The sequence below is a fragment of the Canis lupus genome, chromosome 5, assembly GCF_011100685.1.
Source record: "Canis lupus familiaris isolate Mischka breed German Shepherd chromosome 5, alternate assembly UU_Cfam_GSD_1.0, whole genome shotgun sequence".
Taxonomy (NCBI): Eukaryota; Metazoa; Chordata; class Mammalia; order Carnivora; family Canidae; genus Canis; species Canis lupus.
The window spans coordinates 50,921,826-50,939,291 of NC_049226.1; the positions used below are offsets into that span (position 1 = coordinate 50,921,826).

General features: G+C 39.9%; 1 pseudogene; it reads left to right on the plus strand.

Annotated features, from left to right (window-relative positions):
- Window positions 1-7,828: 7,828 nt before the first annotated feature.
- LOC100685373 lies at window positions 7,829-8,608 on the plus strand (annotated as a pseudogene).
- The last annotated feature ends 8,858 nt before the right edge of the window (window positions 8,609-17,466 follow it).

Sequence of the window (17,466 nt, forward strand, 5' to 3'; positions counted from 1 at the left end):
GTTATGTATGAAGGATGAAGAAGGCTTTACTGAGAAGGACCCAAAGAGATGTGATCACGAGTTATACACACATCTGGGGTGGGATTGGGGGAAAAACTGCCCTTAAAATAACCTTGAGAACTAAGCCACAAGAAAACTGAAGTTCAGAGGCATTAAGTAACTTGCCTCTGCATGCATCCTATGATTTGGACCTAGGTCTTCCTGACCCCAAAACTTGTGTTCTTATCTGGGTGGCTAAGCATAGATTTACAAGGAGACACACACCCTTCAAAGGGTGCATTCTGGTCCTTTTACTCACAAAACTTAGTGCTAAGCCATGGTGTTCTCATAAACCTTTCAAGAAAACCCTAGAAATCTATTTACAGAGTACTTGAGGTTTTTCAACAAGATGTTTTCATTGAACTAGCTGAGCTTCATAAAATATGACTTTGACCTTTCCAGCCAGTGGTCTGGGAGCTTGAGTGGTCATGGCCAGCCTGGAAGGTGGCCAATGCCTCTGTGCAGGGCAGTTCATTTGTCAGCTCCCACACTAATAGGGAGGCTAATAATTCTTTCCAAGAGTGTTTGTTCTTATTTTGCTACCTTTGGCCACTCATATCATCTACTTTCATCAAAATATATCATGGAAAATGACCCTTTATGAGCAATCCCTACTGATTCCTCCAAAGCAGAGGGACAGCTGTTTATATTGTAAAAGGTTTGGATTAGAGGGATTTTAAAGGACAGCACATATAATTTGTTCTTTAAAAGGTATGCAATAATAACAAACTGGACCCCAGTGGAGGTCTCCTGAAGTCACTTTTGTGTTTGTGAGACTCTCCTGGAAAGTTTAAATGCAGATTCCTGAGCCTGACCTTCAGAAGTTGGATCCAGTGACAAGGAGTCTACTATTCAACAGTTATTCCTCCCACAAGTGACATTCTTTGGTTCAGGAGGTCAAATGCCAATTCCTGCTGAGGGAACTAATGGTCTCTCCAGGATCAGCCCCAACCTACCCCAGTTTTCCTACTACCCCTTCCCCTTGCTCTCTGTTCTTTGCCCCTTACACTCATCATCTTGTGGACACATACCCTGACCAGTCACATGAATTGTGACTTATTAAAAAATTTTATTTATTTATTCTTGATTTGATTTTTAATTTTTTTAATTCTTTTTTTAAAATTTGATTTATTTATTCATGAGAGACACAGAGAGAGAGAGACAGAGACACAGGCAGAGGGAGAAGCAGGCTCCCTGCAGGAAGCCCGACATGGGACTCAATGCCCGGTCCCCAGGATCAGGCCCTGGGCTGAAGGCAGCGCTAAACTGCTGAGCCACCCAGGCTGCCAGATGAATTCTTATTTCCTTGGACTTCCCCACGAGTACAGTCCCTTGCCTGAAAAGCTTTCTCTCTCATCCCCAAGTATCAAAATCCTGAACCTTGTTCAAGAACCTGCCTAGGGCTCTTCACTCCATAAGTCTTCTTAAATCTTCCAATTAAAATGAATTTCTCCCTTTTCTGTGGTTTCATAGTTTGAAAGGAGAAGAAGGGGAAAGAGAGGAAGGAGAGGGGGAGAGAAAGGGGAGAAAGAGAGCAGAGAAAGGGTAGAGAAGGAGAAGATGGGGAGGGAGAGAGGGAGAAGGAAAAAGAATTTTCCTGTGATGGATCTTAACAATGGCTTGCACTCAATAGGTCCAAGTGCGTGACTCTTATCATTTTATCCCTCTGAGGTCCAGCCTTGTTTTTGTACAACGTGTTCACTAAATCCTTGTTGATTCAAAGGAACAAATGAGTATTAGTAGCAATTAACCCATTAATGATTAGTGTGACATAAGTGAAGTTCTACCAAAGTGCCAGAAATCACTGATCTCCTAAGTAGATTAAATGGCCCTGCAAAAGTCTTGCCTACATACTTGTATATTCGGCTAAGAATTTCTTTATTTTTGGTTTTATTTTTTTCCTTTTCACAATTCAAATATCACCCTAAGCTATGAATCAAATCTCGTTGTAGTTTTAAAAGGTCACTAGCAAGACGTACCCTGCACTCTTGTTGACACTGCAGTATACAGGAGTTAAGAGTAACAAGCATGGACTCTGGAGTCAGCACTTCCATTCATTGCCAATTGCTGAATTTCTCTTATAGAGAAACAAGTATGTCTTCTCTCCATCTCTTAAAATGTGGACAATACCTCCCTCATAGGCTTTTATATGCGTTAATTTATTTAGATAGTATACTAAGAACATTAGCACAAAGGCTAACTCAGAAAGTGTGAAATAAATGGCACAATTATTATTACAATTGTTCATAATGTTTCTCTCTCCTGGAGCACCTTCAGAAAAGAGTTGTACTCAGTGGACCTATTGGCAGCCTCTCTACCTACCAGGTCAGATACCATCACAGACACAAGCAATTCAGGCCAAGCTGTTTTGTGGTTGCTCATGCCTGTGACAGCATGTGACCCTTTCTCATGAACTTTGTCAAAATGATCACCCCTTTCTGTGCCTGGCTCCCTCCTTTCCCCGCTGAGTAAGTACATACTGGCTTTGGTGGTGCCTCTTCCTACCTCAGTGGAGAAACAGATCCTGAAAAAATGAAGCTAGATGTAGGTCCTCAGAGGAAGCACAACAGTGGCATTCTATGCATTTAATGTTTTATTTTTTTAACTTTTCACTTTGAAATAATTTGAGACTTGCAGAAAAGTTTCATAAATGGAACAAAGAATGTCTGTTTGCCTTTTATCCGAATTCCCCAAATGTTAACATTTTTTTCACGTAGCCATCACACTATTATCAAACTTACAAAAGAAACATTGATACAATACTACTACCTAGTGTAAATTTCTCTAAAGGAAATGTGTCCTAGTGCAAATTTCTCTAACTGACCCACAGATGTCTTTTCTGGTCCAGCATCCAAACCAGCATCACAGGTTGTGTTTTATTGCCATATCTCCTTAGATTCCTTGAATCTGGAACATGTCCTGAGTCATTCCTTGACTAGATACTTTATAAAACCTTGATACATTTGAGGAGAACTGACAAATTACTTGGTAGAATGTTCCTCAATTTGTCTAATATTTCCTCATGATTACATTCTGGTTTTGCATTTTTATCAGGAATACCACAGAGATGATGTGTCCTTCTCAACACATTTCATTAGGAGGCACATGATGACCATTTGTCCCTGTCCTGGTGATGTTAAGTAGGATCCCTTGGTCAAATTGTCCTCAAAATGGAGATACTGTGGAAGAATGCAAAAATGCTTTCTCTTATCTTTTTTTCTCACAAATTTTATTATCTATTGAAGATTCTTGCCTGAAACAATTATTACTTTTGTTGGTTGCCAACTAATGATTCTCTATTTTTCTCATTGCTCATATAATTTAGAATTATATTCTAATAAAGAGATTTCTCTTCATTCATTCATATATTCATTGATTTGTTTCAGAATGAACTCATTGATTCCTATTTTAGTCTTCAGTTGCAATCTATTGCATTTACTATTTTGTGGCTAACATTATCTTAGACTGGCTATCAAAGTAGGACAGTGCTTTCAAGTTGGCTCTTGAATCCTTTTGACATATTCTTACATCTTACATTGTTTTTCCTTCTAAGAGTTGTGTTGGATTTGTGTTGATCCAGATGAAGAATAAAGCCTCTTTGATTTACCCTTCAGTGAATTTAAACAACTCGGGTGGTGAAACTGTCCTTCCAATGACTGTGATTTAGCTGTGCCCACGTTTCTCTGTATAATCTATATGTAGGTATTATGCAGATGGTATTTGTGTGTACATTTGATCTTTCAATGACTCCTATGTGGTCTGCCATTACTGCCTTTCCATTGGTAGTTTCTTTGAAACATTTTGTAGGAAACCCAACAACACAATTCCCTATGGCCTCTTGAGCTCTAAACCATGCTCTTTCTGCATCGTTCCTGCACTGGATTCTATTTAATTAACATTTGATTTTGCATTGCAAGACCCAGATATACATTAGGAGGTCACCACCCAGCCATTTATCTTTTAAAGTAACTGGACTGGTTATTTTTTTAAAGTTCCATCAGGTTAAAACAGTTAGCAATTTTTCTCCTTGCAGTGTCCCTTCAGCCTGGACCAGACGGATAATAGATCAGTGTAGGTTCAGATGCATTACAACATTAGTCATCAATTAGGTTTAAACCAGCACTGTAATATATCATTTATCTTGCCTGCCACGGCTCTTTTGAACATTTAATTTTTTAAGGCCTCTTAGGGTGTTTTTTTTTTTTTTCTTCCTAACTGGCCTCCTGCCTCTCTCCTCTGTCTCCGACACAGCCATCTCCTTAAGGAACAATAAAAATTAGATTTGTTTGACCTGCTCTCAGGGTTCATTTCAGCAAGATGGATTTTAATAGCTTTGACTGGTTAGGCAGACAGCTTTTATGTAATATTCCAGACATTTACGCACTGTCTTTTGCTGAGCACTGAGCAGGTGTGTATGTGAGAGGGTGTGTCTGAGTGGCACTGAAGAGCTCCTTACTATTCCTTTCACACAAACAATCCTCTGGGAAATTGCCTACTCCTAGTTATGATGGGCATCTCATTAAAGGCTCAAATCATTGGCATGTCTTTCTTCTCCTAATAACATTTTCTTCTAATCTCCTACATTTGGCATTTATTGCATTGTTCATATTAAAAGGATGCTCTTTGTTCAATGGGCTCTTTTCTAAGTTGACTTGAGTTGTAATGGGAAGTCTCTATTTTTTTTAGGTGTGCAATGACACTTCCCCCATAAATATTCTGATTCAAGGATGGGCATTTTCTCATTGAAATGTGGGTTGAGGTCATGGGAAGAGCAAGAGTTTTGAGGCCATGTGACGTGGGGTTTGAATCGTGACCCCGTCCTTTATTAGATGACCTTTATTAGTCTCTGACTTGACATGGTCACCCCATCTACCTGAGTCTCAGTATCCACCTTGCTAGAATGATAATACCTACCTCACAATGTAGTTACCAGTTTTCAGTGAAAGCTTAGTAAACTTGGAGTGCCTGACACAAGATCAGAGATTTTTTTTTTTTTTGGTATATCTAAATTTAGCTTTTTCTTTGCAAAGTAGAGATAATAATATTTATTCAATTTTCATGCCATGAATGCTTACTGAACATTCCTTGATACCATGTACTCTTCCAGGCAGGGTAAGCAGCAGTGAACAAAACAAAGATTTCAGTCCTTGTAAAGGCTAAATTCTTATGGAGGAAATGAATAGCAGACAAGGTAAACAAAGAAAATATATGGTGTGTTAGATAGTGCTAAGCACTAAGGAGAAAAAGATAAAACAGAGTTGTTGAAAGGATGAAATAAGACAACATAAAATGTTTTTAGCCAGCGTCTTCCATAAAATCAATAGTCCATTTATGGAAGTTACTCATATCAATCACTCATTCATTATTTCACACATTTATTCAACATCTGTTGAAACCACACTTTAAGCTAGGCACAGATGCTATAATTTTGGGTACTTCTAGGACTCTAAGGCAAAACATTCATTCACTCACTCATTCATTCATTCATTCTTTTTTTTTTTCATTCATTCATTCTTATATCTATTGAGGCACTTCACTATGTGTTGGAACCTAGAGATAAATAAAGCAAATCCTTGTCCTAATGGAATCTCAACTCTGACAGGAGCCAAAGAGATAAGAGGAAAAATTTGAGTGGATCTTTGAGGAAGCAAGGATCTGGAAAGACAGTGTAGAAAAAAAGACGAAAGCAAGTTAAGAGTTCCAGCCTGCTTTGCTTAGTTGTCTAGAACAACAAACCTGTAATTTCCTGATGCTGATGGTAATGACTTTCAATGACCTAAGGTGCTGGACAGCCCCTCCACCCCCCACAACTTCTAAGGACTTTCTCTGAAGCTCACCAATAACTGAGTGAGGGCAGAGACCAGGCCTTGCTGAGACACAAAGGAAACTGCTCTGCTGTTAGAGAAGCCCTCTGGCTTTGTTGGAAGAAGATCTGTAAACTATAGGCTGAATCCAAGTTTTGTGCACTAGGAAAAAGTCATTGGAGAAAATGAGTAAAATTAGCCAGGATTCTTACCATATTTTGATATATTAAAATGACCCAGTTTTAAGTTTGACCCTGTCAAGAATTTGTTGTTTGAATGTGAACTCTGAAAAATGTAGGGGTTGGATTAAAGAAAATCCTGGCTCTAAAAGGAATCCTACAAAATTAGCTAATCACTTTACACTCATTCACATAGTTATTTATCTAACTATTCATTATTCATGATTTCATTTATCTAACCAGGGTTTTGAGCATCTTCTTTTTCCCAGGCACTATGATTTGTGCTTCACTACAATAAGACATGGTTCCAGGATTGAGAAGCTGATGCTCTTGATAACATTTTTCAAAGATTATTTAAATTCTCTTTGACTTGGCTAGACTTGTTGACTTTTAAAAAGTAACAACAATCTTCCCTCGACATTGCTACATAGAATAATAATCCTGTGAATGAGACAGGACAAATATTAGCACTCTTTGTTTCCATTCTACAGGGAGGGAAGTCAAGGCATTGAGAAATCTAGTGGACATAGCAGAGGCTCATTACATGCCAAGAGTTGGCTTGGGTGCTAGTAATACAGAGGTGAACAAGTAGCGTAAGCAACCACTCAAATTTGCCCAACACTGTGTCTGACTTTAAACAGAAGACCTGCATCGTGGGAAACCCTCCAGTCTCAGATAAACCAGAGCAAGAGGTCACCTAAGATGTCTTATAAAATTACTCTTCTATCACAAAACACTAAGTGTCATGCCAGGTCCATGAAATGAAATTCAGTATGATTTTATTGATTTGGATTCAAGCAAATGGAAATCACACTAGAAACATTTAATTTTTTTCCTAGGGACCTGAAATGTGTCCAGTTCTTTTCTTTTTGAGCCTCTAATTTAGATAGCCATTGAATAGATGGGAGAGATTCTCCCTTGTGAGAAACCAGGGTTAAGAGAAAACACTGGGGATACCTGGGTGGCGCAGCAGTTTCGCGCCTGCCTTTGGCCCAGGGCACGATCCTAGAGACTCCCTCTGCCTGTATCTCTGCCTCTCTCTCTCTCTCTTTCTCCGTGTGACTATCATAAATAAATAAAAATTAAAAAAAAAAGAGAGAAAACACTGATATAATGTTGGAAATGACAAACCCAGACCTCTTCCCTTCACACTCTGAAAGAGCAAGTACAGGGACCACTGGCTCTTCTTTGAAGGATATATTACTTAGGGCCTCTTTGAATTATTTTTTTTTTTTTACTTGGGATGGGGATGAGGGAGATGGGTGGTAAGGAGACAAAATTCTCTGAATGCTATCACATGAATAAATCACTTCACATTCCATACAACTATTCTCTTCTTGGATCCCTGCCTCTCATTACTTTGTAAAAATGTATTATTCTGCAGATGATTTCATAGAACAAAAAGAATGGTATACAAGGGATTAGAAAAGGCCTGGTCTTTTATACAATTTGAAACTATAGGCTAGTTCATTTCTCTTCTGAGGTCTCAACATTTTTAGCTGGAAAAAGGCACAGCCACACTTGCCTTTCTGGAGAGGCAGAGGAGGTGGAATTTACTCCACCCCTTGCAAAATGTCCTGAATTTGATTCTTTATGAACGCTACAGGTAGAAATATTCGACACAAAACAGAGCTGGTAATGGAGAAAACCAAAGATAGTATAATGTGATATTGACTAAAAATGAATAGAAATGTCAATTCTTCTTAAATTAGAACAGATTTTAAAGCTGAATTTTATGGAAGTAATGTTTATAAAAGAAAACCAGGGGGATGCGGCTTCTGCCTGGCTTGACCAACTTTAGGCAGGATGCAGGACCCTAATGCAGACACTGAGTGGAATGACATCTTACGTAAAAAGGGCATCTTGCCCTCAAAGGAAAATTTGAAAGATTTGGAAAAGGAGGCAGAAGAAGAACAGTGAGTCCTTCAGCAGTCAGTTGTGAAAACATATGAAGATATGACTTTGGAAGAGCTGGAGGATAATGAAGACAAATTTAATGAGGAAGATGAACGTGCTATTGAAATGTACAGGCAGCCAAGGCTGGCTGAGTGGAAAACAACTCAACTGAAGAATAAATTTGGAGAAGTTTAGGAGATCTCAGGAAAGGATTATGTTCAAGAAGTTACCAAAGCCGGTGAGGGCTTGTGGGTAATCTTGCACCTTTACAAATAAGGGATTCCCCTCTGTGCCCTCATAAATCAGCACTTCAGTGGAATTGCCAGGAAGTTTTCTGATGTCAAATTTATCAAAGCCATTTCAACAACTTGCATACCCAATTATCCTGATAGGAATCTGCCTACAATATTTGTTTACCTTGAAGGTGATATCAAGGCTCAATTTATTGGACCTCTGGTGTTCAGTGGCATGAATCTGACAATAGATGAGTTGGAGTGGAAACTGTCAGAGTCTGAAGCAATCAAGACAGACTTGGATGAAAACCCTAAGAAACCAATTGAAGACACTTTGCTATCCTCAGTGCAATGCTCCATTCCCACAAGAAGGGACAGCGATTTTGAGGATGACTAAGACTGTGGCCTTGGTAATGTGCCAGACTTCCTTGATGTGACAAATCATCTGGATTTTTTTTTAAAAGGAAAAAGTAGAAATTCTTTTTGGCTTTTAATTTTTTTACAATTATGTTTCAAATCTCATAGATCTCAGAAATTATCATTGCTGAGGATCATGTTACATTTCTTAGAACTCTCTTTTTAAATTAATAACCTTTCCATAAGTAAATAAATTAATAACCAAACAGCAACAACAACAACAAAAAGAAAACCAGCAGTGGCAGAAAGCTATAATCAGTGAGAATGGTGAAAATTAACAAGACAGGAAACAACAAATTTTGGAGAGGATGTGGAGAAAGGGGAACCCTCTTGAACTGTTGGTGGGAATGTGAACTGGTGCAGCCACTCTGGAAAACTGTGTGGAGGTTCCTCAAAGAGTTAAAAATAGAGCTACCTTACCACCCAGCAATTGCACTACTGAGTATTTACCCCAAAGATACAGATGCAGTGAAAAGCCAGGACACCTGCACCCTAATGTTTATAGCAGCAATGTCCACAATAGCCAAACTGTGGAAGGAGCCTCAGTGTCCATCAACAGAAGAATAGATAGAAAAGATGTGGTCTATATATACAGTGGAATATTATTCAGCCATAAGAAAGGAGGAATATCCACCATTTGCTTCAACATGGATGGAACTGGAGGGTATTATGTTAAGTGAAGTAAGTCAATCGGAGGACAATCATTATATGGTTTCACTCATCTGGGGAATATAATAAATAGTGAAAGGGATTATAGGGGAAAGGAGGGAAAATGAGTGGGAAAACTCAGAGAGGGTGACAAAATATGAGAGACTCCTAACTCTGGGAAATGAACATGGGGTAGTGGAAAGGGAGGTAGGTGGGGGGTTGGGGTGACTGGGTGATGGGCACCGAGGGGGGCACTTGACGGGATAAGCACTGGGTGTTATAGTACTATGCTGGCAAATCAAACTTCAATAAAAAATATGGGAAAAAAGAAAGCTATAATCAATTTGGTTTGTCATGAAAAAAATGATTGATTAATAAAATATTCATTTTAGAATTTGCAAAGAAATATTTGATTCTAATAAAATTTAAAGGGGAAAAATCATAAATAATGAATTGTGCTACCTAAGAATGCAATAAAAAAATACAAGCTGGCTCAATAAAATTTGCTTCAGAAAACAAATCTTTGACCCATTAATGTGAATGTAATTTAGATTGAAAGAGCTGTGTTTTCTTTTTTAAAGCAAAGGAGCATTAGTAGAGCAAGGAGATAATATGGCAAAAGTCAGAGTCAAAACAGTAAAGTCAAACATTTGACTTCTCTCGCTCAGCCTGGACTGAGCTATCGACATTGGCATTTGCTTGAGCCCCACCTGAGCTGGCCTTATTGTTTGGACATGAAGTATTGGAGTGAAGAGCTGCATTGAAAGGCTTTGTAGCCTTGTCTATTTCCAATCTTCACTTCATGCTCACTGCCAGCCTCCTTTCCTCCTTGCCAACTCATTCTAGGCAAGACTTGCAACTGAGTTTGCAATAAACTTGTTTTAGCAAAAATGTTGTTTTGAACACAAATTTATCATGAGGAGGAAAAGAGACCATGTTGACAAAGAGTCTCAGCATAATCACTGTCACAGTGGTCCTTCATACACAGAAGTTTATTCCTCTACCCTTGTCCTCTGGCTTCCTCCCTTCTCAAGGAGAGAGCGTAGCTCAATGGAAGGGGCATGAGCTTCAGACTTAAACTAAGCTAGGTTAATAAATCTTAGTTGTCCCATTTTTTAGTTGTGTGTTCTTAGATGAGTTATTTCATTTCTTTGAGCTCCAGGTTCACTAGCAATAAGATGGAAAGAAAAATATTACTTACTTCCTCACACTGTTGCAAGGGAGAAATGACAGTGCATGTAAAACATTTATTCACCCAGACACTGTGAACACATAATGAACACAGCCCTTGTCTGCTTATTGCTTAAGGAAGGACTCAGAGGCAATGACCATATTGATAAATTCTTACAAGCACAACTGCTGCTATGAAAGAGATGCTGCAAGGGCAAATAACAGAGATATCTAATCTCATTGAGGGTTGGCTAGGAGTATCACTGAAACTGCGGTACACACGATGGTTATGCCACATTTTCATATATATGTGTATAGGGCCATGTGTATCTATGGGTGTGTGAACAGCAATTATAAGTAGAATCTTTGGAATTAGGCAGATATGGGCTTGAATCCTGGCTTTTTCACTTATGAGTGGATTTTGGCATAGTACTTAATTTTCTAAATTCCAGTGTTTCATCTGTAAAAAGAAGATTGTAGCGTATTTACCGCTTAGAACTGTCCTGAGAATTTTCCTCCTCTTCCTGCTCATCTCTAAACTTTATTGGGTGCTTTCCAAGAGCTGGGCACCATGGGCTCAGTAGCTGCATGAAAACTGAGACAACTATAATGTCCTGGGGAAACTGAGGCAACAAGAGTTTAGGGAACTTGCCCAGGGTTATACACTTGTAAGGGATGGACTAAGACAGAATTTCAATCCCAAACTGGCTTATAAGGCCATGTGTTTTATACACTCCCAACTGCATGGAACTCTTCTCCTTATAACTCTTTATCATTAGGTTTTTGTTTTTGTTTTTTTTTTTTCTCCACCAAGGGCATAGGAATATGCGTTATTCCCATCTATCTCCCCAAGACATATAGGACACAATCGGTGCTCTGTAAGTGTATCCTGAATGGATGAGTGTACTGGGTCTGGTAACGGCAGTCATGTTTTAGAGTGGGTGGGTGGAGGTGGGAAGGGATTAAGGACCCACACCCCTCCCTAGTACTTTCAGAAAGGCTTTCAACACCCTTGATTGCTATGTGCTCTGACAAATGCATAAAATATGGTCCCCTTCCAGCTGCTTGCTCGGTCCATTTCTGGAGAGGTGCCAGCCACCTATTTGATCAGCTTTGAACAGCAATGAGGTAGTTAAGACTGAGCAGGGTGCAGCCGGCTGAGAAATGGGTAAATATTTTATAGACTGTATGGTAAATAATGTATACATTCAGAGAAACAAGGTGAATCTTTTATAGGCCTGAGCCCCTGTTAAGTCTGCAATTAAATGCTGGTGCTAGAAGAAATAAAAGTGAGTCCTAAATCTCCCCACTTTACAGAAGTCAAAGGCCTGCTCTTAAGCCCTGAGTATGAGGTTTAGACTCTGTCCCTGGCTGCTGAATTGGTCAAATGGTAGTGTCTTTCTGCAAAGAAGAAAAGTCCTTTTCCTTACCCGAATACCACCTACAGACAGATATCTACAAACATTTCCCTACACACATTTATATTATATTATTTTTTTTGTATTTTCTGCTGTGAGCTTGATTCCTTCTCACAGACAATTTATTTTAGTCCTCACAGCAATTCCAGTGAGATGCATGTAATAGGTACATATCAATATCAGTATTTTACTCATGTTTGTTGGGGACCTACCTTGAACCAGGCCCTCTTCTAGGTAATGGGGTACCATAGGTCTGGAGTATACAATCTGATAGTAGGAAATTGATAATATGTAAGAGTTTCAGGTACAGATGAATACTAGGAGAAAAATGAAACCACATAAGAGTAGAGAGGGTCAGGGAGAGGCTTCACTGGTAAGATGACATTTGAGGTGACACTTGTACTGTAGATGGTGGTAAGAAGAGTGTTCCTCTATTTCATGGTATTGTAGAGGTTGTGGAGTTGTGTGGCCCAGATCAGGATCAAGATACTCTTTCCTCTAGCTTCTGGAAGCTGCTGAGGGCTCACATCTGCAGCCCTCCCCTGAAACTGCTCTCAACTGGGAGAGGTAACTTGACCACATTTTGCTTCTCTCTCTAGGAGCAGTCTGCATCCAGTGACTAGTTGAGGCAGAGGTACAAAGACTTGACCCCTTGTTTCTGTGGGGGGATAACTCAGAATAGGCATCCTGGTGGGCAATGAGAAGCTATCACTAGTAGTATGTGGAGCCCTGAGAGTTCCTGGCATTCTCCAGCCATTCACTTGTTAATACTTCAGTTAGTGGTGTACGGAAAGAATGGAAGACCAATAGAAAGGCGTGCACTAAAAAAAAAAAAATAAAATAAAATAAAAAAAAAAAAAAAAAAAAAGAAAGGCGTGCACTAGCCATTGCAATATCTCAGCCATTTAAAAGGTTTAAGGGAAAGAATAATTATAAAGACAATGGAACTGGATGATTGAATACAATTAATGCATTAGAAAAATATATGAAAAAAATATATGAAGGACTAGAGCATTTTATAGTAAAATGTAAAAGTCAGAGGTTCTCCCTGGCAGTATGTAGGGAGGGCAGAAAAGGGTGAGTATAGCTGGAGGACAGAAAAAAAGTGAGGCTCAGGCCCAGAACTTAGTTATAAAAGTAGCAGAGCTCTAGAAAAGACTGGATCCTCAACCACAGTGAACCATCTCAACCAAAACCAAGGTCTCGATTGAGAAAGGAAAGGATTCTGAGACTTGTGGTGGAGCATCTATGTTGATTGCATATGAAAACCTTAAGAGTTCACATATCTCTGAATCCTCCTGGCCTGCAGAATTAGTGCACTTCTCCTTGCTAAAAGATAGTGCTCTTTGTTTGGTGATGATGATACAGAAGTCTATGCCTTGCAAGATAAAATGTCTTGAATCCCTCCTGCCAGGGATTCAATCATCTCCATTTATCCTCATGACTACCAGACCAGTAATTATGTCAAGTCCTATCATTACCAAGCAGAGTAAGTACTAGGTCCATTAAGGAAGGAGAGAGGCTATACCTCAAAGAAGTTGTAGGACCTATACAGTTCAAAGCAGCAAGAGCTGGGAGGATACATTTGGACCTGAATCCAAAGTGTGGTAGATCAAGAAGAGCAGGACATAAGGAGGGATAAATGACAGTGTATTGGCATGATAATACTATCCTGTGATATAGGAATTAACACTATAAGGAGGGGAAGGACCTCAGAAGATGATATAACAAATCCCAGAAACTTCAATAAAAGTATTAGCCAAATGGAGTAAAGTAGAATCAACAGAATGGCCATAGCAGATGGTGGAAGAGGGGTTTGAAAAGAAGTGGGTACTTTAGAATGAACATATAAGTAAGGCCAGAAACCTACAAGTCAATTATTTTTTGTAAGATGATACCCTGCTTACCAATACAACAGGAACTATCTGGACAAAGGACAACAAACACTGTTGAGAAACCTAGTTGCCTGTCCTATATTGGTGTGAGCTAATGGTAGAATATGATATCACAGAATTGGGCTCTCTGATAGTATTGAGGATAATAGAATCCCCAAATAATAGGGATCATTTGGTGGTATAAAATCTGGTATAGGGTTTGCCTTTTCTGCTTGTAGGTCTTTGGCTAGAACCACCATCCAAAGATTTTTTTTTTTAAGATTTTATTTATTTATCCACAACACACACACACACACACACACACAGAGAGAGAGAGAGAGAGAGACAGAGAGAGAGAGAGGCAGAGAGGGAGAAGCAGGCTCCATGCAAGAAGCCCAATGTGGGACTTGATCCCGGGTCTCCAGGATCACTCCCTGGGCCAAAGGCAGCGCTAAACCACTGAGCCACCCAGGCTGCCCCCCATCCAAAGATTTATATAATGTTTGAACCATCAATAATGGTTTATATTATGCAATGCATATTGGTACTTAATATCACAATACACCAAGAAGTGGAAGTAGGAGAGTCTTGTTTACCTCGACTTTTAAATTATCCACTTGGAGAATTTATGCTTTTTTCCCCACCAGTCAGACTTTATGAACTTTGAGGTCCTCGCTCTCTAAAGAAAACTTCCACCAGAGTATACCCCAAGAATCCCATTAAACTTTAAGCTATCACTAGTTAAGTGACTCCTGGTCACCTTGGGCTTCTTATGTCAAAAGACTGGCATGCAAAGAAAGGAATCACCATCTTAGTCAGGGTTCATTAATTCTCATCATCAGCAAGAGGTGGGGTTGCTCTTATATAAAATAGGGGCAGGGAGGGATAGGCTTGAATCCCCAGGGATTCACTGGGAGAATATTTTGCTACCCCCATGTCCAATTTTGATAGTAAATGAACAAGAAGGACATGACTCAGGTTCCTCATGGATGAGAATCTGGATTACCCCTGTTCTCCCACATAGATCAGTAGAGGTGCCAGAAGGTAAGGAGAGAGAAATGATGTGAATCTACTGTCTCCAGGAGACCAACTAAAGTGGCAGGAACTAGTTCACCCACTAATTTTCCTCTTGTCAGTTTCCCTGGGAGGAGAAAACACAGAATCTGAGAGAAGCTGTTCAATTGAGTTGAATTTATTATATAAACCATGTATAACGATAGTGCTATGCCCTTCAGCTCCCCTGTTTAGGACTTGGGCACTCAATTTTCCAGCTGTCAGGTGTTTGATGAACTTCCATTCTGGGGAATTGTTGGAGGGGGAAGGGGCAATCAGCTGGATGCAAGAAGGAGGACATCCAGTTGATCTCAAGTCTCAGGCCCAGTGATTCAAGGATGATGGAGAGAAAACAGCCACCACTTGAGGGACATGTTGAAAACTGAGTGAATCAGTTTTTTCTATTTAATGAAGAAACTGAGGGTTGAGGTTAAAGCGTGGTTAGGAGGCTGAATCACCAAAAGTCATAGAGTAGGTTTGCAATAGGTGTGGGATTTGAGCTCAAGGATTTTAATTCAAGACCCAAGATCCTTCTGTCATCTCAGAAGGGTATGTTAAGGCTGATAGTTTTAAGTACTGGTTTTGCAATGGAGGAAACTGAGGATCTGGCAGGCCAAATGACTTGTCCTAAGACCTGTGACCAACATTTCTGACTCAGAGACCCAGTTTAATTCTGCAATACCATTTTCAGTACAATTCAACATGCTGAAACATGCATTAGCTATGTGTCCTTGAATGTAAATTTTGAAGAATTGGGCCGTCAAAAGCTGTCCAGTGTCACCTCACTAGTCACAAATCTGTTTGACTTCTGAGGTATGGCTTTTTTGTACTGTCTTCCTTAATACTATAATTAATAGTATTGACTGAGGACTCCAATGCAGGTCACCCCATGGCAAATGGCTACCACAGGTAAAGCTTAATAAATGTTTGTCACTTATGAAGGTAACCAACCTGACTGAAGGAGGCCAGGTGGGTATGAGGAGAAACAGAATTGGCCTATGTCTGAGAACATCAGCTTTGGCATTAGATATGTCTGGGTTCTAATCCAAGTTCAAGACCATTTCCTGGCTGGTTGACTTTAGGTAAGTCACAATCTCTTTGAGTCTTATTTTCCTCATTTGTAAAATGAAGTACAGTAATGCCCACCATAGAGAGCTGCTGAATTATTAAACAGTATCATTCATATCAAACACTTCCACAGGGCTTGGCACACAGAAGTGTTCAGTCAAGATAAGCTTTTACTAGCTACTTTTTGGCTCGAATCTCTATTCTCTTTGTACCCCAGGTTGCCTGTGAGTTCTTTACATTTGCTCTGCTGCCAAATGGGCCCAGGTTCCATACTTGGCATTGACCACTGGATCCTGTTTTATTCCCCCTTCACACCCACCCCGAGTGTGCTTTGTCTCTGCCCACTCATCTCTGGATCTAGGACTAGACTCCTGCCCTAGTCATGGAGTCTTCTGCATATACACAATCACTCTTTTTCTTGGGATCTCAGTCCATACGAACCTGGACATGCTTATTCATAGGGTAATAGCAATCTAATTAATGACTCACCTTCACTAAGGATTTACTCTAAGCTAGGTGCTTTGCTAAGGCACTTGTATCTATTGTCTCATTTATTTTATTTTATTTTTCAATCAGTATAAGATGTACTGATAAATTTATTTAAGTTTACTAAAATTATTTAGAATCCATAGTGCTGTCTTAATCATTATTATGCCAAACTGTGGAAGGGGCCTCTTATCTATCCATCGAAAGATGAATGGATAAAGAAGATGTGGTCTATGTATACACTGGAATATTACTCAGCCATTAGAAATGACAAATACCCACCATTTGCTTCGATGTTGGATGGAACTGGAGGGTATTTTGTTAAGTGAAGTCAACCGGAGAACGACAATCATTATATTGTCTCATTTAATTCCTATAGCGATCTCAGAGGTAAACTGCATTTTAATCTCTTTACAGATCAGGAGACCAAGTTCCAATAGGTTAAGTAATATACCCAAGGCCCACAGTTTGTAACTCATGGAATGAGGTTTCCTCCTTGGGCTGTTTGACTTCAGAACCTGTGCTTCTGACCCTAGTAACTGTGAATTGCTCCTGCTGCCCATCCAGGGACAGAGGCTGCTGCCTCTATGCCCTTCTGTCTCCCTTCAGAAACATGGGGTTGACTTGTCTGAATGAGGGAAGTACTATCTAATGTGGCTACCTGAAAGATATTAGTTATTTATTTTTGTTCCTCCACTAGAATGTCAGCATCAGGAAGGCAAGGACAATGACTTATTCTCTACTGTATCCCTAGTTTCCAGGACCAGTGGCTGATAGGCAGTAGATCCTCAGCACAGTTACTGAATGATTACTGGATGAATCCCACAGAGCTTACCAAACCCTTTAGACCCCACCCTCCCAGTATGGCTCAGATGTACATCCATTCAGGCTCAGGAGCCAGGCCTGCTGTCCTGGCCACTTGGTCTCTTGGAAGCTCTCTTTTGCCCTTTATATTGCTGCAAAAAGTCTTTGCTTCCCCTCTGTGCACCTTAGAGACCTCTGCTCTGCTGCTGAAAACCAAAGCTAGTCTTTTAATCTGTATATATCCATTGGGACCCAGGATGATTCAGAGAGGGCCTAAGCCATGCATGCAGCAGTCAGCCACTCCACCCAGCTGCCCTCTTCCAAAACATTAGCTGCCATTGATGAAGCCCCTCCTAGGATGCTGGGCTGAAGGCATT